This window comes from Rhinolophus ferrumequinum, chromosome 9 (assembly GCF_004115265.2).
Source record: "Rhinolophus ferrumequinum isolate MPI-CBG mRhiFer1 chromosome 9, mRhiFer1_v1.p, whole genome shotgun sequence".
NCBI lineage: Eukaryota > Metazoa > Chordata > Mammalia > Chiroptera > Rhinolophidae > Rhinolophus > Rhinolophus ferrumequinum.
Genome location: NC_046292.1, coordinates 92,856,514 through 92,882,311, shown reverse-complemented (window position 1 = coordinate 92,882,311; position 25,798 = coordinate 92,856,514). Strand labels below are relative to the sequence as shown.

Genomic DNA, 25,798 nt, shown 5'->3' with positions numbered 1-25,798 from the left:
ATTTATTACAATATGGATGGACTATAGGGTATTTTGCTAAGTGAAATAAATCAGACTGAGAAAGACAAATATCACATGATCTCACTTACATGTGGAATCTAAAGAACAAATTAAAAGAACAACAGAAACAGACTCATTAATACAGAGAACAAACTGATGATTACCAGATAAGATGGAGGTTGGAGTACTGGGTGAAAAAGGTGAAGGGATTAAGAAGTATAAACTGATAGTTAGAAATAGTCATGGGGATGTGAAGTACAGCAAAGAAATATAGTCCAAAATATGGTAATACCTATGTATCGTGCTAGATAGGTACTAGATTAATGGGGTGGGGGATGGTCACTTTGTAAATTATATAAATGTCTAACCACTATGCTGAATACCTGAAACTAATATAAAATAATATTGAATATCAACTCTAACTGAAAAATAAAATAAAAGTAAAAAAAACTAAACGCTAAAAGAAAAGCCAAAACAGACACATTTGCAAAATATTTAAAGCCCAATTTTCATTCTCTTCTTGATGTCATTTCATAATTTTCAACTTTTAAGACAATTGCAGTTAAACATCTTATAAAAATTGAATCAGATGTCATCTCTGGTATGGCCACATATGAAATGAGGATTAAGCAACCGTATTTTTATTCATTTCAATTTCAGAGCTATTTTTATCTTGTTTTACCTTTATGCATCCTTTTGTAATATATATTTTGAAAGTTATCCAATGACAACCCACTTGTGAAACTATTTTGCCCAGCTTGTGTCAAAAAGGGATTGCACAATAATGAAAATGCATAATAAATCACAAATTCTCCAAAGAGGTGAATCAGAAATTATGCACCATGATTTCTGATCATCACTAAGTAGTACATGAAATGTAGGCTTCAAGGATCCACGTGGCTCATGCAGCATCGCACAACAGGCACTAGAAACCACGGCGCCTTGTATTGATGTTGCCTTTGTGGCAGCTACAATTGTTATTGTCACTATTACTTTGTCCCTGTACTACACACCCTTTTATAAGTAATAAATGTAGTCTTACAGAAATTCCTCTGTAGCTTCCAAATGCAGTCCCACAATTTGGGGAGAGGGAGATTTAAATCTAAAAGAAAAGCCACTGTCTACCTTTGCTTTCAGTAAACTATCCTCTTTTTAAAACTCAAAATAAATAAATAAATAAATACAAGCCACTAACCTTCTGCGGGACCTTGTTATCCAGAGGTTTGGACTCTCATGGTCCAAATGCTCTCACCTTGTACACTAAGCACTGTCATGCCAGGTGTCATGCGGGGTCTCAGCTCCCGCTCTCCACATAAGAACGCAGGACATAGTGAGGCCAAAAAGGAACACCCATGGAGCCATAGATAGGGGAGTCACACCACTATATTCTTGCTAGTGGCTGGGCTGGAGACACAGGAAGCAGGAGCCACACTGTCCACAATCTGCTGTCCGCTTCTCTGCCAACCAACCAACCAACCCCTCTTGCTAGCTGCAATCCGCCATGCTAATTGCAATCCACCATCCACCGCTAGCTCAGCCACCATTTTCTTGCTAGCCCCCATTTTCTACTAGCGTAGCCACGGCAGTTATATTAGTGGCCAATGGCTCACTGGTTACAGCTGACGGCCAACTAGCCACAGCTGATGGCCATGCAATCAAAATTGATGGCCATTTACTACCTGAGCCAGCACCTTTCCACGTGAGGCCGAGAGCCTGGAAACTGCACTCCTGGCTCTGTCCCCACAGCACACACCTCATCTGCTCTCTTCTTAGTATTCTCATCTCCTTGCCTCTCATCAATATGCCTGGAAAGCATGTTTTCCCAAGTGAAGCTGGTCTGTCCTGAGAATTCTGACATTCCATTCAAATGAAAAAACATGTTGTTGAAAACTAGCTATAGAGAGACAAACAGGGATACACATAATGTCATCACTTGATATTTTCACGTGTAAGAACATAGCTCAGCAGTGACAGACCATTCAGGGTGGGAGAATGTGAGAAACTCAATCTTATGAAATTACATCCTGACATTCTAGAAGATACCAATAAAATGTCTACACCAACACATGACTGATATCTTGACTTGCTGAACATCCATGCCCCTTTTATTTCAGGGTATGGTGACAAAGTATAATGTCTGGCTTCACACATTTACATCTGTGGGTGTTTGAGGAAATGGAGTGAAGGATGTGCTTTAGGCTTCCTCAGCTTGAACCCATCAAAATGTCCACAGCAAACCAGCATACTTCTCCGACAGGGTTCATCGGAACCACTGAGTGGGCACACGTGAAAGCAGGTTGAGATCACAGAGATAAAATCCCAAAGAAAAAGAAGGTTCCTCCAGATTCGAGGCATATCATTCCAGTTTGCTTAGCTCTCTGGCAAAGGGCCACCTTTGGGGGCTTGGAGCTCAGATCTTGGGGCATGGACATGAAGGTGCTGCTTTAGGCTTTTCCCCCAACTCCTGAAGCTTACAGATAGCTCGGAGGATGACCAAATGCTGAGAGTCCTTTTTTGTGTTTTCTCAGAGTTTTGTTCTGTTTTGTGTTTTGTTTTGTTTGCTTGTTTGTTTGTTTGTTTTTATTGGGGAATATTGGGGAACAGTGTGTGTTTTTCAGGATCCATCAGCTCCATGTCAAGTCATTGTTTTTCAATCTAGTTGTGGAGGGCGCAGTTCACTGGCCCATGTGGGAATCAAACTGGCAATCTTGTTGTTAAGAGCTCGCGCTCTAACCAACTGAGCCATCCAGCCGCCCCATTCTCAGTTTATTTTTAAGTTCCAAAATGTGACAAACTATCTGACTCCAAAAGACCAGAGGTTACTATTGATTACTATTCCTCTCCAACTTCAAATGAAAATATGCTATAGTGCTTTTATTTCTCTGGCTATTTAAAATTGCCGAGAATGGCATGGACAGCTCACCTTCAGTGTTGGTTATTCATTGCCAGGAATATACTGAAGTATCAGGGCTGAGGAGTGACTGTAGGCCATAGTCTTTCCAAAACTGGAATATATTCCTACTTCTTTGTGTATTCTTCAATTTCTTTTAATAAGTTTTGTGGTTTTCAGTGTATAAGTCCTTCACATTCTTTGTTATATTTATTCCTAGTTATTTTATTCTTTTTGTTGCAATTATAAAAGGATTTTTTTTAATATTTCTCTGAAATTTCATTGTTAGTATATAGGAATGCAGTGGAATTTTTTTGTACATTCATTTTATATCTTGCAACTTTACTGTATTTGTTTATTATTTCTAATAGTTTTTTGGTGCAGTATCTAGGGTTTTCTATATAAAGAATAATGTCATCTGCCAAGAGTGACAATTTAACTTCTTCATTCCTAATTTGGTTGCCTTTTACTTCTTTCTCTTGTCTGATTGCACTGGCTAGGACTTCCAATACTATGTGGAATAACAGTGGTGATACGGGGTATCCTTATCTTGTTCCTGACCTTAGAGGAAAATCTTTCAGTTTTTCACCATTAAGTATGACAGGTATTAGCTGAGGGCTTGTCCTATATGGCCTTTACTATGTTGAGATGCTTTTCTTCTGTATCCATTTTATTAAGCATTTTAATCATAAATCGATGTTGTATCTTGTCAAATGCCTTTTCTGTATCTATTGACATGACCATATAATTTTTATTATTTTGTTTATGTGGTTTATCACATTGATTGATGTGCATATATTGTATCATCCTTGCACCTCCAGAATGAACCCCACTTGGTCATGATGTATAATCTTTTTAATATTTTGTTGCATTCAATTTGCTAGTATTTTGTTTAGAAATTTGCATCCATATTCATCAGAGATATTGGTCTGTAGTTTTCTTTTTTGTGTTATGCTTACCAGGTTTTGATATCAGGGTAATGTTGGTCTCATAAAATGAATTAGGAAGTATTGTCTCATCTTAATTTTTTTTTGGAAGAGTTTGAGAATGACTGATATTAAATCATCTTTGAATGTTTGGTAGAATTCACAAGTGAAGTCATCTGGTCCTGGACTTTCGCTTTTGGGGAGGTTTTTGATGATTGTCTCAAATTCCTTGCTGTTGATCAGTCTATTTAGATTTTCCAGTTCTTCATGATTCAGTCTAGGAATGTTATATATTTCTAATAACTTGTCCATTTCTTCGAGGTTTGAATTTGGAGGCATACAGTTTTTCATAGTACAGTATTCTTGTATGATCCTTTTTATTTCTGTGGTATCTGTTGCAACTTCTCTTTCACTTCTGATTTTATTTGTGTCTTTTCTCTTTTTTCCTTAGTGGGTCTAGGTAGGGGTTTGTAACTTTTTATTAATTTTTTCCAAAGAACCAGCTCTTTGTTGCATTAATTTTTTCCTATTGTCTTTTTGTTTTCTACTTCATTTAATTCTGCTCTAATTTTTATTATTTCATTCCTTCTGCTGACTATGGGTTTCATTTGTTCTAGTTCATTTGGGCTCCTTTTTTTCATTTCTTAAGATGTAATATTAGGTTGTTTATTTGGGATATTTCTTGTTTCTTGAGATAGGCCTGTAGTGATATAAACTTCCCTCCTATTACCCCTTTGGCTGCATCCCCCAAATTTTGATAAGTGGTAGTTTCATTCTCATTTGTTTCTATGTATCATTTGATCTTTCCTTTTATTTATTCTTTGACCCAGTCGTTCTTTAGTAGCATGCTGTTTAATTTCCACATATTTGTGGTTTTTCCTGCTTTCTTTTCACAGCTGATCTCCAATTTCAAAGCACTGTGGTCAGAGAACATTCTTGGTATGATTTCTTTCTTTTTTCTTTTTTCTTTTTTTTTGGTATGATTTCAATCTTCTTAAATTTTGGTTAGGTTAATTTTGTGTCTCAATGTATGGTCTTTCCTTGAGAATGTTCCATATGCATTAGAAAAGAATGTATAGTCTGGCATTCTGGGATGAAAGGCTCTGTAAATATCAGTTAAGTCCATTTGGTCTAACGTGTCATTTAAGGCTGATATTTCCTTATTGATTTTCTGTTTGGATAATCTCTCCCTAGCTGTCAATGGCATATTTAGGTCCCCTACTACTATTGTGTTTTTGCTAGTTTCTCCTTTTAGCTCTGTTAGTAGTTGCTTTATATATTTTGGTGCTCCCTAATTGGGAGCATACTCATATATATTGATAAGTGTTATGTCTTTTTGATTTATTGTCACCTTTATCGTTATGAAATGCCCATCTTTGTCTCTTGTTACCTTTTTTATCCTGAAGTCTGTTTCATCAGCTATAAGTGTAGCTACACTTGCTTGTCTCTGGATGACATTTGCTGGGATTGTTGTTTTCCATCCTTTCACTTTGAGTCTATATTTGTCCTTGAAGTTGAGATGTGTCTCTTGAAGGCAGCATATGGTTGGGTAACATATTTTGATCCAATCTGCTACTCTGTGCCTTTTTATTGGTTAATTCAGTCCATTTACGTTTAGGGTGATTATTGATGTATGATGATTTCCTATAGCCATTTTATCTTTCGTTTTCTGGTAGCTCAGTGTCGCCATTGTTTCTTTGCCTTTTTGTTTCTGTTATTTTAGTTTAATGGTATTCTAAGATTCTTTTCCATCTGTTTCCTCTTAATATTATGTGTTTCAGTTCTGGATTTCTTTTTTAAAGTGGTTACCATTAAGTTTATGTAAAAGAAAATTTCATATATACAGTAGACCCTTTGCTTCAGCAAGCATCTTATCTCCATTCTCATTTGCAAATTCAGACTTTTATCCCTTCCCCTTTTATGTTTTTGTTGTCACAAATTATCCCTATCTGTGCTGTGAACTCATTTCCATGTTGCAATAGTAAATTGTCTTCTTCTCTTTTTCTTTTTTATGTTTTTATCTCCTGTAAGTGTATAGTGCCCTGTTCTGAGTTGGAATTGCCATTTCCTGCTTCTGTCTGTATATTAGTCATTTACTCATAGTTTTGTATCCTTCTGTCTTTTTATTTCAGATAGAATAACCCCCTCCAGTATTTCTTATAATGCAGGCCTTGTGGTGAAAAATCTCCTCAGCTTTTGTATATCTCAAAAGGTCTCTATTACTTCTTCAAATTTAAATGATAACATTGCTGGACATATTATTTTCAGCAAATATGCTGCTAATTTCTCTCTTTCAATAGTTTGAATATTTTATTCCACTCCCTCCTGGCTTGCAGAGTTTCTGCTAAAAAATATGATGATAATCTAATGGGCTTTTCTTTGTAGGTTACTGTCTTCTTTTCCCTGGCTGCCTTGAGAATTCCTTCTTTGTCTTTAATTTTTGACAGTTTCAATATAATGTGTCTTGGAGAAGGCCTTTTTGGATTGAGATAATTAAGTGTTCTATTAGCTTCTTGGATTTGAGGATCCAGTTCTATCCATAGGTTTGGGAAGTCCTCGTTGACTGTTTGAATCGTCTCTCTGTTCTCTCTTTTTCCTGCTTCTGGTATACTCATTATTCTTATACTGCCCTTTATGATGCTCTTATATGACTCCATACACTATGGAGTCATATAAGAACTCCATATACATATACTATGGAGTCATATAAGAACTACATTTTTTTTTTTTTCTGGAAGACCAGATTCCTCTGAGACACATGCAATCCTATTCTTGTTCTGTCATCTATTACTCCAGAAATCTGAGAAATTTGATGAAGTGAATTTTATCTTTTCTTCCCCTCCACAAATATCATTAACTATTAATGAACAATCTCACCCCTATCTGAGCCCCACACTGGCGAGGACACCAAGAGCTCTTTCCTTTTATGTGGCCTGCTGCTGTCTTGACCACATAAAACACACAGTGAAGAAATTTCAATAGAGGCCTCTAAAGTGCTACTTTGATTCTTCCATATTTCATTTTTGCTTTGGAGCATTTACAAAGACATTTATGAGCTGAGAATCCACATGCATTATTTATTCACCCTATAGAATCATTACAATCTCACCAAATCTATCCAAAAGATCTTGAGGAATAATATTAATAAATAACGCTTGCCCAAATATAAAAAACAACTACCTGGAGGCAATGGAGAGAGATCAAAAGCAGGCAGAAGTGTAGGGGGTTCCATACTTGGAAGAAGGGAACCACTTTGGAGAGATGGTGTTTGCAGTTTCAGTAGAATCTGTTTAACTATGTGCTAATAAAATTTAGCACATAGTGGTAAATATAGAACTCTTCAGAGACATACCATAATTCAGAGTCCTTACAACAAATCATGATATCCAGAGTAGAATCAAAAATTAAACATTTGAAGAAACTTAAAAGTTTCAGTGGAAATTGACCCAAGATAACTCAGATCTTGTAATAAGCAGATAGGATTTTTAATCTCTGTTCTAAGAAATAAAAGAAATCATACTTGTAATGAATGAACAACTAGAGAAGCTCATCAGACAGCACATTTATTAAGGATCACTAGGAAATTCTAGATCTACAAACAAATATCTAAAAATAAAAATTTATTAGGTGGGCATAACAGGAGAATAGAGATGACAAAAGAAAGATTAAGTAAACTTGAAGATTGATATATAGAAATTAACCAATTTAGAGAAAAAAGGTGGAAGTAAAATGAACAAAGTCTCAGTGACAAAATTAGAGGACCTAAAACTCATGCATTAGTGTAATTAGTGTCCTAAAAGGAAAGAATACAGGGAGAATGACACAGACTGTTTGGAAAAATTATGGCCAAAAATTAACACACAATGTGATATATACATGATGTATTGCAGAATTGCATACCTGAAACCTATGTAACTTTACTAACAATTGTCTCCCCAAGAAACTTTGATTAAAAAAAAAAAATCCCAAATTTGGTGAAAGACATTCATTTGCATATTCAAGTTCAAAAGAGTCCAAAGACGTTAGAGTGACAATGTATAGAACATCTATATTAAAGTATTTATCAATACTTCTTTCTTGTTTTGTGTATCATTAGGACAGACAATTTATGACTGTTTTAAGTGTTCAATATTGCTTCTGCTTATACTTGAGGATATCATAGAAAGCATCTTTCTCACACATTCTCATTCTTCTTGTTCTCAAAAAATGTGATAAGAATACATCTTCCTTTTAGGGTTTAGCTATTCCTAAATTATTTTAATATAACATATAAGAATTTTTAAACTCAAAAACAAAAACTTGAATTTGAAACTCTTATCTTTCATTTTCATTAGCTTTCAGTTTATCCCATAAGATAATAAATAGAATGAGTCCTGAAACCTCAGTGATTTCTTCTTTCTAAAAGGGATATTTTAACTCTGCAACAGCTGAAGTTGGATGATTTAAGGTTTTGTAGCCTATTTCGCCGTGCTCCTGACATAACAAGGAGGAATGATCGCCACTGTCTCAGTCTTGTTGCTTCGCTGGTAGTGCATGTCTTCAGAATCAGCATTTGATGCCAGAACAGGTCTGGGTCATCTAGAGATTGTATAATTGCAAAATCATGTAAGTTCTTTGGCTATCATTACTTAGAAGAAGCATGTCTAGCTACTTAAAAAACAAAAACCAGTACACAGCTCTTCAGACCTTTCTCCAGAACAAAGAGGCTAACAGGCTTGCTACAAGGCTTCATTCTCTGTTGCTTGATGCTTCCCAATACACCAGAAATTAGCCTTTCAGCTTAGGCCACTGAGACATGCTTGTTTGGCCAACAATACAGGCAAGTGGAGTGTGGTTCAGGAATCAATCCACACTGACGCGCGATCCTAAACCCTTGCTGCCAATATCGATCCCACCTTTGTAGGCTCCACTAAGAGAATTTAAAAACCTTCCCCCTCTTACTAAGTATCTCCTTTTCTTTTATCATCATTTGGAGGAATTTAGAAAGCATGCTGTGTTTTGCCAAAAGGTGCAAGTTGCCAAATTCTCTGCACGAGATGGAGGGTTAGTCATTTGGCACTGTCAATTTTTCTCATTGACTTTGGCATAAAGGTCCATTTCAGCAGGGAAGAATCAGCATGTCAGCTGAGACATGTGATCTTTTTTCAGCGTCACTGCTAGTGCCAACTCGTAGTAAATTAGGCACCTAACTTATTAATGTTGATGAATCCATTAGAGTTGACAGACGCCTGACTTTGCCACCTGGAATTAACTGTGAGTGGTCAGAAGTGCTGTCAGTGACCAAGTACGAAGTCAGATAATGAATAAGTCAGATAATGAATGGAGCTGCTATTTTTACCTGTGCTTTTACAAAATGGAGAGCTTAGGATCAGACAACGATGCATACAATGCTTGAGATTAAGGATCTGAGCTAAAATTAGAAATATTTATGGCTTGCCACAAAAACTTAAATTGCTGTAAAAACAGGACATTAAAAATATCTATGCACAGCTAGGCATAATTGGACTCTCCCTTTTGTTTGAAATACTTTTCCTTAATGGCACATAGTATTCAGTAAGAAATGCCAGAATCCCACCCCTGGGTTGGCAGAATAACCGCTGCTTTGAAATCTAGTTTATTGTAATTACCACACAAATACTTGAAGGATTTGGAAAAGTGATTAATGTATTTCAACCCATATGCGTACACCTGAAATGTCGCTACTTTAACAGGGCCTAAATGTGCCTTGAGATGGGGCGTGAACTAGGTCTATGCAAACGTTTACAAGTAGGGATTTGAGCAGAGGCTTCAAATGCACTTCTGTTTAATAAACACAAAGCAGCTCAGAACCAGGCTGAGCTAGACACTAAGTTCTGTAATGCAATGTGACATTTTGTGATTATCTTACATAATATGAATTGCTTTATATACGGTGAATGGAATTTTAAAAAATAGCCTACTGAAGCTAGCTGAAGCTAAATAATATTATATATCAACTATAATTTTATATATATATATAAATGTATATATATACATATATAAAAATATATTTTTTATATATATAATGTGTAAATATATATATATATATATATATATAGTCACAGAATATGAGTACAGCATAGGGAATAGTTAATGGAATTGTAACAGATATATACGATGCCAGAGGGGCAATAGATTGGGGGAGGGGGTTATCACTTTGTGAGGGGTGAAATGTGTAACTATTACATTGTTTTGTACACCTGAAACTAATAATAATAATAATAATAATAAAATAACCTCATGCTTTTGTATTAGGTTGGTGCAAAAGTAATTACGATTTTTGCAATTATATTTAACCTTTTAAACTGCAATTACTTTTGCACCAACCTAATAAAATCAAGTGAATTGAAAAAAACCCTCAGAGTGACACACAATTGCAGCATCAAGAATTCTAATGATGCCCAAATGGTCTATTTTAAATCCTAGTATAACTCATTCTTGGTGTATTCAGAAATTTGAGACTATAAAATTTGCAACACAGGAGAGTAATTCATTGTAAATGACCTGAAACTGGAAACTTAATAAGTTTTACATTGCAGGATGGTATAAATTTTAGCTCTATTAATCAAGCATGGTATTTCAGCCCAAGCCCATTAGACATTGGAAATACCCAGAATAGGAGGAAGTAAAGGATTACGTGACTCCATCACGATTTCTGATCATAGATCAATATATTCCCATACTTGAAAAAAATCATTCTTGTTATTTGAAGGAGTTGAAAATGACCCATTAGAAAGGGGCGAACCAGAATCAGGAAAGATATTTTTCAAAGCTCTAAACAGCTAAGTAGTCACTGTATTTCTGTTGTATATAAAATTCAATATGCTACAGAGCTGAACTTTTTTACATCACAGATGGGTGATGGCCTAAAAATTTGATCAGGTCTCTTCTACTGCTTGAATATGCATCTTACCTTGTCACTAAACTAAATTCTTTCCTCTGCTAGGTGGTCTCATCATGCCCTGAATTCCTCACCCACATCCTTAGACACAGCACCCAACCATACTTACGTGTTGAATTTGAGTCTTCCATCCCTAGACTTTCATGAGGGCAGAGAGTGTATCTACTCATATTTTGTTCACCACCATAATCTACTTTGTCCCATACAAATTTGTTGAAAGAATGAATGATATCTCTTTAAGACAGAACACCAACAGAATGTTTTTTCCTTAACCCAATTGTTTTCATCAGCTTTGCTTATATTAATAAACACTTAAAGCTGATGCTTCAATTTAGACTGGCAAATAACAAAGATTGTTAAGTGTGTCTTATAGCTATTTTCTAATTTAGTTCCTAATTTTCTTGGCTTAACTCTAGCCTAGTCTAAATATATGGCTTCTAATAGGAGCTAAATCTTCATAGTCCTATCAGTCGATGGAGATCAAATTTATTTTTTAATATATAATATAGCCAAACCAGGTACTAAAATTTGAAATAAAACAAACCATGTAAGGGGGAAGAGAGGATAGAACAGGGAAAAGGGGGTCATATATGTGGTAATGGAAGGAGAACTGACTCTGTGTGGTGAACACACAATGTAATACATAGATGATGTATTACAGAATTGTCCACTTGAAACCAATGTTATTTTGCTAACCATTGTCACCCCAATAAATTTTAATTTAAAAAAAACACTATGCAATCCATGAATGTGAATTGTGCTAAGCTTAGAGGCTCTGATAATTTACAATTAATTACCTTTCCTCCTTGACAGATTCATATAACTACATAACTATTGACATATTATATAAATGAGCCGAAGATGGTCTCTGTGTACTGGCCCCTGAAGGCTGAGACCCAGCTCAAAAACCTGCTGGCACCAATCTCAAATTTTTACATATTCAATTATTATTAAAATAGTTCAAACAAGCAGAATTTTGGCCTTTTAGAATCTATTTGTTTTGCATTCCCATGAAGCATCACCTTAAAACTGTTATCCATTAATAAGATAGGATCTTGAGGTTATAAGGCCCTAAGCCACTCCCACTCTTAGGAGTTCTCTGATCCAGAGACTTCCTGCAATGTTCTGAGTGACCTCACTTAGACAGGTAAACTTCTTCTCTGATCCACAGGAACACATGTTTCTTACCCTTCTGGGTGGTGACCTGCTTATTGAGAGCCTCTGGATGGTCTTCTACTGTGAGGAACTTCCCCTTTCATGCAGCCCTTTCCAAGCACTGCCCAATAAAGCTTTTTGTGTGTTACTGCCTCTTCTGGTCACATCTTTTTCCTTGATCAACCCTAAAGCCATTGAACCCCTACACAACTTATAGTTAGAAAGAGCTTGACCCCTGCGAACATATTGGTAGAAGATCATATCCAGGGAACATCTTCACTATAAGCACTCTGTTAATCATACAAAGAACATGTTTCACCACAATTTCAAAGCCAGAGCTCTTAAACTAGGAGGACCCAGGGATATACTTTCAAAGGTCAATAACTAGCAACCTTCCCCAAAATATTATATACCAAGTGCTGTGTGTATAAACTTCTTTTAGGGAAGAGAGTGCCAGCCTATCTCCAGCTTTATTTTTTGCCATTCTCCCTTGGGTCACCATACTCAGGTATATTTCTGTCAGGCCTGTTGAATGATGTGTCATTCTTTGACTGTTCACAACCTACATATTGTTATGAATCCACTAGGATTCCCTTCTTCTGGGAAATTTCTCTTTCTTGCCTGACCTAGTTTTGCCAATCTTTGTTTTCTCTGAATTTGCAACCCCTTTAAAGTCTATCCCACACTATCACGAGTTTTGACCACTATTTATGTTGCTTTTTAATTGAATTCTTTTCACCCTGGACTCTAACTTTGTAGGAAAAAGACCTGTGTCTTTTAATTCCTGTCTATAATTCTGGCCACAAAACAGGTACTGAAACATTTGACTTATTAACTGCTAAGAGGCAGATGAGGGAGATAGTCTTCTCCTATGGTAGTGCTGGGAGGTATTGTATCATGATGACTACAGACTCTGTAATCAGCCTGTCTAAATTCAAGTTCCAGTTCTCCCATTTTCTGACTATAGGACCTAGAGCAAGTGATTTAACCTCTCTCAGAATCAGTTTCATCATCTGTAAATGTAAACTATAATAGTACATGCTTAATAAAGTTATAGTAAGGATTACATAAGATAATATGAAAAGAATGCATCATAGTGCCTAGCATGCAGAGGTATTCTATGAACATTATCCGTTACTATATACTCATTTAATGAGGATTTAAATGTCTGCTTGGAAATATTTAAATGAAATATGATATACAAGGGAATTAACATTTTTTGAGCACATAATCTGTGTCAGATATTATGCTGGACACTTTCCAGATTTAGGTAGGTGGAAAAAAGTATGTTGAAGAAAATGAAAAGGAAAACACATGCTACTCAAGCAGAACCTGAAGGAAATTTTCTAGCATTAAACACTTATATCGGAAAAGAAGAAATGTCTCAAATCAATTACCTCAGCTTTCACCATAATAAAATAGAAAATGAAGGGCAAATTGAAAACAAAGAAAGCACAAAGAAGAAATAATAAAGATCAAAGTAAAAATTTGATGGAATAGAAACAGAAAATCAATAGAGAAAAATCAATGAAACTAAAAGCTTGTCTGAAGAAATCAATAAAACTGATAAACCTCTAGCCAAACATTCAGGGAAAAAGAAAGAAGAAACAAATATCAACATTAATGACATCACACCAGATTTTACAGATACTAAAATAATTATAAGGGAATATTATGAACAACTTTATGCCTATAAACTTGACAACTTTGATGAAATGGACTAATTCCTTGAAAGAGACAATCCACCAAACTCACTTAAGAAGAAATAGATAAACTTAACAGCCATATATCTATTTAAAAATTTTAATTTGTAGTTCAAAACCTTCCCAAGAAGAAATCTCAGAACTGTACACCTGAAATCTATGTAACTTTAGTAACAACTGTCACTCTAATAAATTTAATTTAAAAAAATCAAAGAAATCTCCAGGCCCACATGGCTTCAGTGCTGTGCCCTCAGCCTTGTGGGCCTTAAATGGAACCCTAGAAATTCAAGTTCTTCCCTTTCCTGCAGCTGCGGTAGTTCCGGGATGCAGCAAGCTCAGAGGACTGAGCTAGGTCTGCGTCCTGCGCTTGCGCGACTCCGTCTCCACACTTCTCCCTCCCCTCCTCCCCTGCTCGCGCAATTTGCCCACCTTTAGGTGAATTCAGTAGTGAGACGCTTCGTCTTGCCTGTCTGATGTACAGTGAGTCATTTTTTTTGGAGTTATAGCTGTTTAATTTGTTGTAAATCCCAGGGGAGATTTTCAGAGGCTCACCTCACACCGCCATTTTGATGATGTCTTGCAGATGGCAATCCTCAGATGGCAAGAAGGCACTGACTTTGGGGAACTTCTGTTCCAAATTCCTAAAGGAAATTCAAGAGGTCACCAAAACAAAAATCGTGTTTCCTGACACTGTAATTTAGTCCTTGAAGTGAGGTTCTCTATGAGTCAGTTCACCCTCAAGGGCAATCTGGCAAAAAGAAGTGCTTTTCTCCTAAAATCTGGGCTGCTGACCTCTTCAGATCTAACAGGTAGCCTCCATGCTGACTCATAAAAGTGTTTTCAGGACTCTGCCATTCCATACACTTTCCCAGGACACCTGAGATGCCCAGGCCCTGTTGGAGACATTCCAACAATTTCTTCCAGCCCACTAGGGTTGGGAGAGTTCATGTGAGTGATGGTGTGGAGATGGTGTGCATAAATTCAAAGGATAACTATTGGATTGCAGCCCCGACATGCTCACCCCATCATTAAAAGCACTGTAAAGATAACTAACGCTTTCTGTGGTTCTGCTCCACATATCTCCCTGTGAGCACCCTGCCTGTGAGCAGAGGGGGCCCCTCAGACTCAGGTCAGCACTGAGAGCTTGAACTATTGACTAGCAGTTCAATTGCCTTTAAATTAGCAAACCCCAAACTTCAGAAATCAGGTCCACAGATCAACTCAACTGCAAGTGTCTGTTGAAGGTAAAGCCTCATGTTTTCTGCCAAGAACCTCTCTTTCCACATCAGAGTAGAAGGCTTAAATTCCTGTAGATAGTGCAAAATGGTTCCCTTTCAGTTCGCTATGTTCAAAAATGGACTCACCAGATACCGTAGAGGCAGTGGCAAAATAAAATAGGATCCACAGACTACAAAAGGAGCTGATTATCTCTACCTAAATGCAGAAGAAAGTGGATGTGTCAATGCATTAATATAACTCCCCTCTACCATCAGCAAATGGGGTAGGGATAGGACACACAAGTGTTCATTCCACAACCATGCCGTGGGTAAGCATGTGTGTGCATGCACACACACACACACACACACACACACACACACACACACACACATGCACACAAACAGAGAGGAAAGGGAGAGATGTGGGATGCCTTTCAGCCACCTCTCCTCCCCCTGCACAGCCCTTTTCCTTTCCAACATGATCCTCCTCTCCACACATCTCACAGGCTGGTGAGGATCCTCTTCAATTGATTAAACACCCAACTTTTACTGCTTGGAAAGGAAGGTGATGTCATTTTTGTAAGTGGTAAATTTATACTCAGAAGTAGAAAGCAGAATGGGGGCCCTGGTTGGGGAGGTTTTCATCTAGCTTCCCATGGACCCATGCATCTCTAGCCCCTATTGCACAGATGGCCCTGGATCCCCCAGAGTTGCTCTGACTCTTCAGGGGCTGCTGGCTTGCCCTGAGAAGCCACCCAAAGCTACTCAGAAAGAGGCCCCTCTTCTGTGTGCCAGGGCTTATCAGCCTTGCAATATGTGGACACTTCCTCTCCTGGGATCACAGTTCCTGGATCCCTAGGAAGCATGTCTGGAAGGTATGAGAAGAGGAACGAGATTATAAATAGTCACATTACCATCTCTTCATGTGCAAGCCCACCATCACAGCAAATCAGCTCCCACCTCCCAAGGACTCTCTCCCCGCAGCATGGGCTCCCAGGGCCTGTCCAGGCCACGACAGCCTCCATCCTGTCTCACAGGAAAGGCATTAAAATTCTTGGGCTATCCCTATTATTACCGACATTTTTTTTTTTTTTTTGCAGATGAGGAACAAAAAGGGAGGCTGTTAAGTTGGTGAGTTGGTAGGTGACACCTGTGCATGGAATCGCTCTGTGAAGAAAGATTTCCCAGATGCACTAACAGGCTGAGGCTGCCAAGATGGTATGGCCGTTATAAGCCATAGGGCCAAACTCTCTTCATCACTATGTACCCCACAATTGTCTCTTACAATTGTAAGGGTGCAGTGAATACTTTTTGAGTTAATGGCAAAGAGGCTTCTGTAGGCCCCTGGAGCTTTAGCTGAAGCGTGTCCTAATGAAAACTTGTATGAAAGCAGGCACTGGACATATCCCAGGTGTAGGACACCATTGCAGACAATCTCCACACACTTACCTTCTGCTCCTGAAAGTCACAGCTCAACTTCAAAGCAGCAAGACTCTCTCCTCGGGCTCAGATGTCAGCTTATTTGAAGAGATTCCTATTTGGAAGATAATTAATAGTGCAGAAAATGGCAAGAGAACTCTAAAAATGACCCCAAGGGAGGAGCTGTGAGTCAGGCAGCTGGAAAGGGTGCACGGGGACTCAGAGGGTGGTGGAAAAGCAGGCGGTGCTGTGGTGCAGGCTGGGACCCAGTGAGGGGGCTGCCCACCAGACCCAACCCCAGGGGTGAGTTCTGGGAGCAATTAGTCCCCGCCTGCATGAGATGGTTACATTCTTACCATGGACTGTTTCAACATCAAAAAGGCATTTGTTGCTGAAGGAAGGATTCGAGATGGCCGATTAGGTAGGTACACACTTTGCCTACTGCATCCCAGGATCACACCAAAATTACAAATAAATTATAGAACAATCAACCTTGAGATTCATCTGAACACTAGCTGAATAGAACTCCTATAATTAAGGATATGAAAAAGAGGCCACATCAAGACTGGTAGGAGGGGCAGAGACCAAAACAGGCTGACCCCAAACCCATAGGGAAATCTTGGGGGAAACCTTGGTGGCAGAGGGCCCTCCTGAAGAGGGAGAAGCCCTCCAGCCCCACACCAGGCTCCACAGCCCAGGGGTCCTGTGCCAGGAAGAGGAGTTCCCACAGCATCTGGCAGTGAAAATCAGCAAGGTCTCGATCTGCCCTTCCCACTGGGGCAGAAGGTGGCTGGAAACCCAGACGCGCTTTTCTAGAGCCAGCACATGGTCTCACACCTGGTCTCTGGTGGAAGGGTGGCAGCGGGAGAGGCCCAGGGACATGTGGGGAAAGGACTAAACTTAATGCCTTTGGCACAGGAACTGGATGGACGGGAGCCATTGTTGACTCTGTGTGGAGCCTACACACATGTGGCTTATGAGGGCAGGAGGAACCCCACCTTTACTGGGTTAAGCCCTCCCTCAAAAGGCCAAACCTGAGACTGCATTGGTCTGCTGGAATCAGCGCATATGCACTGTCTTGGTGATACCCTGGGCCCCTGCCCTCTACACAGGTGGTGCTACATTACCGGGGAAACTCTTGAACACCAGGCTGCTGACCCCACCACAGAGGCTGTGGATTAAAGTGGGTGGAGGGCCTGTTGTGGCCCGGGAAACATTTGCAGGAGGGCATCAACCCAAGACCTGGGCCTCAGCATAGACAGGCAGTGGCTGGCTATAGTGTTCTCAGGGCATTTTTGCAGGGTGGTCTCAGGCCCTGCACTGGCCTGGGAGCAGAGACTGCACTGAATTTGTACAAAACACTGACCACAATCCTTGGCTCTCTGGAACCCCACCCACCTATAGCTGCATTGCCAGGGGCACTCTGGGCACCTGGGTTACTGGTCCCATCCCACAAGCTGCAGAAGAGGTCTTTTACAGCAGCCGACAATCCCCAACTGCCCAGGGAAATTTTGGTGGTGGACAGTGATACAAAAACTGCACTGCAGCCACTTGGGGGAATTTGTGAGCATGAGGTAGTGGCTGGCTGTAGTGTTCTTGGGGCACTGTGCAAGGTGATCACAGGCCAGCCACTGGCATAAAAACTGAATATGTATTAACATGGCAAAAACCACCAGTTACGTTTCATGACTCACTTGAACTCCACTCCACCCACCTAGTTAGTGCTATATCGCCAAGGGCAATCTCAACACCAGGTCAACTAGTCCAACACACGCAACAAAGAAGCCTCTTTCAATGGTTGGGCCTTATGGGAAACTGGCTGATAGCAATAGGCCTAGGGAACCCTGGGTCTTTTGCTAAGCTGTCTCCAGCCCAATACTAGTGGCAGCAGGCTTCAGTTCACAGTGAGGACACCCCCACATGACTCCAGGTCCAGTACAGTCAGCACCTAAACACATATAGCTTTGAGGCACGTACCAGGTAGTCATGGGCCAGTATTAGGCAAGGCTGGAATTGGCCTACATAAGAACCGTGCACAAGACACACCCAAAACAACACACCAAGAAGCCAGCTTCAGACCACACCAGAGCACTACCTGCTTAGCCTCACAAGTGGAACACCCAAAGGGGGGTCTCAAGAGGCACAAGAGCCCACAGGGGCAAAGCCTCCTGAGGGATCAGCCCCCCATACCACAGCTCATACACTGTGGGTGTATCCATTCCTCACAGTTAGCCAGCCTGGTAGTCAATCCAACCCACTGATGAGCCAAAAGCAATCAAGGCTCAACTACAACAGGAGAACACACACAACACAAAGGACACCTCTGGAACACACACACAGGAGATTAGGGAGACTGCACAGTTTGACTACACAGGACACATACTACATAAGGCTACCCACCAAAGACTGAGAGACATAGGAGATCTACATAATATATAGAAGCAAACACAGAGCAGTAGCCAGAATGAAGAAACAAAGAAACATGTCACAAATAAAAGAACAGAAGAAACCTTCAGAAATGGAACTAGATGAAATGGAGGAAACCAACCTACCAGGGACAGAGTTTAAAACATTGATTATAAGAATGCTTAAGGAACTTAGTGAGAATTTCAACAAAGGATAGAAAGCATAAAGAGGACATAGAAACCATGAAAACTAACCAGTCAGAAGTAAAGAATACAATAACTGAAATGAAAATACACTAAAAGGAATCAAAAGCAGAATAGATGAAGCAGAGGATCAAATTAGCAATTTAGAAGATAATGTAGTAGAAAACACCCAATCAGAAAAACAAATCCAAAAAGAAGAAAAAACAAGGAAGATAGTTTAAGAGACCTGTGGGACAATATCAAGTGCAACATTCACATCGTAGGAGTACCAGAAGGAGAAGAGAGGGAGCAAGGGATCAAGAACCTATTTAAAGAAATAATGACCCAAAACTTCCCTAACCTGGTGAAGGAAATTGACATACAAGCCCAGGAAGCACAGAAAGTCCCAAATAAGATGAACCCAAATAGACGCACACCAAGACACATCATAGTTAAAATTCCAAAGGTTAAAGACAAAGAGAGAATACTAAAAGCAACAAGAGAAAGACAACTAGTTACTTACAAGGGAGCTCCCATAAGACTATCAGTTGATTTTTCTGCAGACATTTTGCAGGCCAGAAGTGAGTGTCAGGAAATATTCAAAGTGATGACAAACAAGGGCCTACAACCAAGACTATTTGACTCAGCTATCATTTAAAACTGAATAAGAGATAAAGATCTTCCCAGAAAAGAAAAAGCTAAGGGAATCCATTACCACAAAACCAGTATTACAGGAAATGTTAAAAGAACTTCTTTAAGCAGAAGAAAGGAGAAAACGAACTAGCTAACAAGGACCAGAAATATAAATAATAAAATGGCAATAACTATGTACCTATCAATAATTATCTTAAACACAAATGGATTAAATGCTCCAATCAAAAGACATAGGGTAGCTGAGTGCATAAGTAAACAAGACTCATGCATATTCTGTCTACAAGAAACCCACCTCAGATCAAAAGACCCACAGACTGAAACTAAAGGGATAGAATAAGATGCTTCATGCAAATGGAAACAAGAAAAAATCTGGGGTAGCAATACTTATATCAGACAAAAAAGACTTTAAAACAAAGACTACAATAAAAGACAAAGAAGGGTATTATATAATAATAAAGGGATCACTCCAACAAGAGGACATCACCCTAATAAACATCTATGCACCCAACATAAGAGTACCTAAATATATAAAACAAATATTGACTGACATAAAGACAGAGATTGACAGAAACACAATCATAGTAGGGGACTTCAACACCCCACTGACACCAATGGACAGATCCTCCAGACAGAAAACCAATACAGAAACAGTGGCCTGAAATGACGCGTTAAACCAGATGGATTTAATCAATATTTTTAGACAATCTCACCCCAAAGCATCAGAATATACATTCTTCCCAAGTGCACATAAAACATTTTCCAAGATAGACCACAGGCCAGGCCACAAAACAAGTCTCAATAAATTTAAGAACATCGAATCATATCCAGTGCTTTTTCTGACCACAGTGCTATGAAACTAGAAATCAATTACAAGAAATGAAAAACACACAAACACATGGAGGCTGAATGACATGTTACTAAATAATGAATGGGTCAACAATGAAATCAAGGAAGAAATCAGAAGTTATCTTGAGAAAAATGAAAATGAAAACACAATGTCCCAATATCTATGGGATGAAAGCATTTCTACAAGGGAAATTCATAGCAATGCAGGCCTACCTAAAGAAATAAAAAAAATCTCAAATCAACAGTCTATCTTTATACCTAATGGAACTGGCAAAAGAACAACAAAATAAGCCCAAAGTGAGTATAAGGAAGGTAATAATAAAGATCAGAGTGGAAATAAATGAAATAGAGATGAAAAAAACAATACAAAAGATCAATGAAACCAAGAGCTGGTTTTTTGAAAAGATAAACAAAATTGACAAACCATTAATCATACTCATTAAGATAAAAGGGAAAGGACCCTAATAACTAAAATCAGAAATGAAAGAGGAAAAGTGACAACAGACACCACAGAAATACAAAATCTTAAGAAAATACTACGAGCAACATGCCAACAAATTAAACAATCTGGAAGAAATGGATAAATTCCTAGAAGCATACAATCTTCCAACGTTGAATCAAGAAGAAACAGAAAATCTGAACAGACAAATTACTACCAACAAAATTGAATCAGTAATCAACACGCTCCAAACAAACAAAAGTCCTGGACAAGAAGGCTTCTCAGGAGAATTTTACCAAACTTTCAAAAAAGAATTAACACCTATTCTCCTCAAACTATTCCAAAAATCCCAGAAAGAGGGAATGCTCTCAAGCTCATTCTCTGAGGCCACAATTACCCTGATCCCAAAAACAAACAAACACATTACAGAAAAAGAAAACTATAGGCTGATATTCCCTAATGAACATTAATGCAAAAATCCTCAACAAAATATTAGCAAACTAAATTCAGCAATAAACTAAAAAGATCATACACCATGATCAAGGTGGAGTCATTTCTGGTATGCAAGTTTGGTTCAATATCCACAGATCAATTAATGGGATTGACAATATTAAAATAACAATATTAAAAATAAAAATCATATGGTCATATCAATAGATGCAGAAAAAGCATTTGACAAAATCCAGCATCCATTTATGATAAAAACTCTCAGCAAAGTGGGAAAAGAGGGAACATATCTCAACATAATAAAGACCTAATATGACAAACCCACAGCAGACAACATACTCAGTGTTGAAAAGCTAAAAGCAATTCCCTTAAAATCAGGAACAAGACAAGGTTGCCCACTTTCTCCCCTTCTATTCAACATAGTGCTGGAAGTTCTAGCCACAGCAATCAGACAGAAAAAAAAAAAAAAGAAAAGAAATAAAAGGCATCCAAATTGGCAAGGAGAAAGTAAAATTGTCATTATTTGGAGATGATATTATATTATATAGAGAGAACCCAAAAGATTCTACCAAAAAAATTATTAGAACTGATAAAAGAATTTAGTAAAGTAGCAAGATGCACAATTGATACTCAGAAATTGGTTGCGTATTGTATACCAATAACAAACTATCAGAAAGAGAAATTAAGAACACAATCCCATTTACAATTGCATTTAAAAAAATACTTAGGAATAAATTTAACCAAGGAACTAAAAGACCTGGACTCAGAAAATTATAAGACGTTGAAGAGAGAAATTAAAGATGTCAATAAATGCAAACATATACCATACTCATAGATAGGAAGACTTAATACAGTTAAAATGTCCATATGCTACATAAAGCAATATACAGATTCAACAAATTCTCTATCAAAATACCAATGGCATTTTTCACAGAACTAGAACAAATTATCCTAAAATTTATATGGAACCATAAAAGACCCCGAATAGCCACAGCAATCCTGAAAAATAAGAAGAAAGTGGGAGGTATCACACTACCCAACATCAAAACATACTACAAATCTATAGTAATCAAAACAACATGGTATTGGCATTAAAGCAGGCACATAGATCAATGGAAAAGAATAGAGAGCCAGAATAAATTCATGCCTATATGGTCATTTAATCTATGACAAAGAAAGCAAAAGTTTGCATTGTGGTAAAGACAGTCTATTTAACAAATGGTGCTGGGAAAACTGGACAGATACATGAAAAAAATATGAATCTGGACCACCTTCTTAAGCCATGAATTAACTCAAAATGGATTAAAGACTTAAATGTAAGTCCTGAAACCATAAAATTCCTAGAAGAAAATAGAAGAAGTAAACTTGCAGATATTACCCTTAGTATTAGGCTGGTGCAAAAGAAAAACCGCAATTACTTTTGCACCATCCTAATAATATTTTTACTGATATATCCCTTGGACAAGGGAAGCAAAAGAAAAATAAACATATGGGATTACATCAAACGAAAACTATTTTTCACAGCAAAGGAAACCATCAACAAAACGAAAAGACATACTATCAAATGGGGAAAGATATTTGCCAATGATACATCTGATAAGGCATTAATATCCAAAATTTATATATGTAAAAAAACTCATACAACTGAACACCAAAAAACAAACAACCCAGTTTAAAAATGGGCAGAGGACATGAAAAGACATTTCTCTAAAGAAAACATACAGATGGCCAATAGACATATGAAAAGATGCTCAATGTCACTAATCATTAGAGAAATAAAAACCACAATGAGCTACCACCTCACTCCTGTCAGAATTACCATGATCAATAAATCAACAAACAAGCGTTGGCGAGGATGTGGAGAAAAGGAAACCCTCGTGCACTGTTGGTGGGATTGCAGATTGGTGAAGCCACTGTGGAAAACAGTATGGAAGTGCCTCAAAAAATTAAAAATAGAACTACCTTAAGACCCAGCAACTCCACTCCTGGGTATTTATCCAAAGAAATCCAAAACACTAATTCAAAAAATATATATGCACCTCTATGTTTGCTGCAACGCTATTCACAATAGCCAAGATATGGAAACAACCGAAATGCCCATCAAGAGATGATTGGATAAAGAAATTATGGTACATTTGTATAATAGAGTATTAATCAGCTATAAAAAGAATGAAAGCTTACCATTTGCAACAATATGGATGGACCTAGAGAATATTATGCTAAATGAAATACGCCAGACTGAGAAAGACAAATACCATATGATCTCACTTATATGTGTAATCTAAAGAACAGAATAAATGAGTGATCAAAACAGAAATAGACTCAGAGATACAGAAAATAAAAACTGATGGTTGCTAGATGGGAGAGAGGGCTGAGGGATTAGGGAGAAGTTGAAGGGATTAGAAAGTACAAATTGGTAGTACAAAAAGTACAAAACATAGACATGGGGATGTGAAATACAGCATGGCAAACATAATCAATAATGTTGTATAGTTTATGTAGGGTGTCAGATGGGCACTGGACTTATCGGGGGATCACCTCATAGATTGTGTAGATGCCTGACCACTGTGTTATACACCTGAAGCTGATGTAGAATAATATTGAATGTGAATTATAATTTTATGTTGACATAAACTTTATAACCCATTACTATATATCTATTATATATACAAATTTATGTTATAAATTGTGTTATATTTTATATATAAATTATATATATGTTACATTTTATATATATATAAATGTAAAGTACAGCATAGGGAATATAGTCAATGGTGTTGTAACAGCTACGTACGGTGTCAGAGGGATAGTAGACCTTGGGGTGGGGTTATCAGTTTGTGAAGGGTGTAAATGTCTAATCGTTATGTTGTTTTGCACACCAGAAACTAATATAATATAATAAAAAATAATAAAATAAAATAAAATGACCCCAAGGGCAGGATATGAGCGTAGCTGATTCAGTGTCTCCTGTGTTTCTTCATTTGAGGGACCTGATGATTGGAGGCATCTCTAACAACGTTTACCCCACGGTTTTGTCTCTGTTGATACTCTGAAGCCCATATTGGGGGATATTTGGTGGAACCATAAATTACCATCCAGCAAAGTCTGACAAACTAGGGGGGAAAGAACAACAGATGTAAACAATGGAGGGAGCCCAGCTCGCACTAGTGTGGCTGATGAGGGTTGATTTGAAACACTTCCAAACTTTCCTAATTAATACATGTTAAGAAATGACAGCCACCCACATTGTAAATACCCACACTTTGAAACTCTATATAAAAGTCTAGTTGTTATCATAAAATTTGTGCGTGCAATCGGTCACTAACTGGCCTCCTCATTTCTCCTCTCGTCTTTTCTTTCTTTACTTCCTCCTGGTGCTTTTTCATTCTGGTGATGGAAGAGGCTTCACCTGGAGCAGCACTTCTGGTGACAAGTGGCAGATGTTTCCCTGCTCGGGATCCTAAGGCTGGGTAGGAGGCCTCTCTCAATTCAGGGCACGTAATGAGAATTTTTTTTGTGGCATAATAATTAGTAACTATATTCACACGTTTATCAGGTTTATCTGTGAACAATAAATTCATTAGACAAATATTTATTGAGTGCCCATAATATACAATTGACCATCTTGTATTTTGCCTTCAGATTAAGACTGTAATTAACCATATACAGTGGTGTTCTATCAGTGTGTTCTGGAAGGACCAGATAGCAAATATTTTAGTCTTTGTGGGCCATAAAGTCACTGTAGCACTGTTAAACTCTGCCTTCCAAAAGCAGCCATAAAAATGTTTTGACAAAAATAGGAGAGGGTCAGATTTGGCCTGCTGCCATAGCTTGCTGACCCAAACCTAAAAAATATCACTCCAACAACAATCTTAGCTGTTGAACTAAGAATTTAGAAATTTTAAAAGAAAAAAAAAAAGTTTCTAAGCAACCAAAAGAGGTAAGTTTGAGAACCAAAATTTCCCCCACATTATACATAGGATAGCTGCTCAAGTCCATAGTCCCTGCTGATTTACTTACGTTTTTAAAAATGTTCATATAAACTGCATATATTTATTTTGCCTATTTCTGTAAATAAATTTTTATTGGCACACAGCCATGACCATTTGTTTCTGTATCATCATGGCCACTTTCCTGCTGCAATGGCAAAGTTGGGTTGTTGGAACAGAGAGCCTGAAATATTTGCTATTTGGCCTTTTAGAGAAAACGTTTGCCAACCCTTGCCTTAGATCAGGGGTGTCTAAACTTTTTTCAGCGTTTTTCACCAAGGGCCACATGCAGTAAAATACACAAACCGCCGGGCCACTCACTTGAGGTGAAGTACGTATTGCCTCACCTGGGTTATTTAAGTAAACTAAGTATATTTTTGGAATTTGCTGCGGGCCAATTAACAATGGATTGCGGGCCGCAGTTTGGACACCGCTGCCTTAGATGATCATTTTGAGGATCAGACTTTGGGGAATCATGACCTACAACATGGTTATTGGTCATATCTCTTCCTCAACAGAGCTGATAAAGTCTCATTGTCTGTGTATGTTTAGAAATATAAAATTCCCAGAAGGAAAAAAACATGGGTCTAATAATTAAAAATGAAG

At 38.0% G+C, this 25,798-nt stretch overlaps 1 long non-coding RNA gene across 1 annotated transcript; it reads right to left on the bottom strand.

The window, feature by feature from the left end:
• Positions 1–14,153: 14,153 nt before the first annotated feature.
• LOC117026719 (uncharacterized) lies at positions 14,154–16,308 on the bottom strand. The gene is made up of 3 exons (XR_004423810.1): positions 16,260–16,308; positions 14,958–15,027; positions 14,154–14,234 (listed from the first exon to the last, which is right to left on the bottom strand). It is a non-coding gene; the product is annotated as an uncharacterized LOC117026719 (long non-coding RNA).
• Between the last annotated feature and the right edge of the window lie 9,490 nt (positions 16,309–25,798).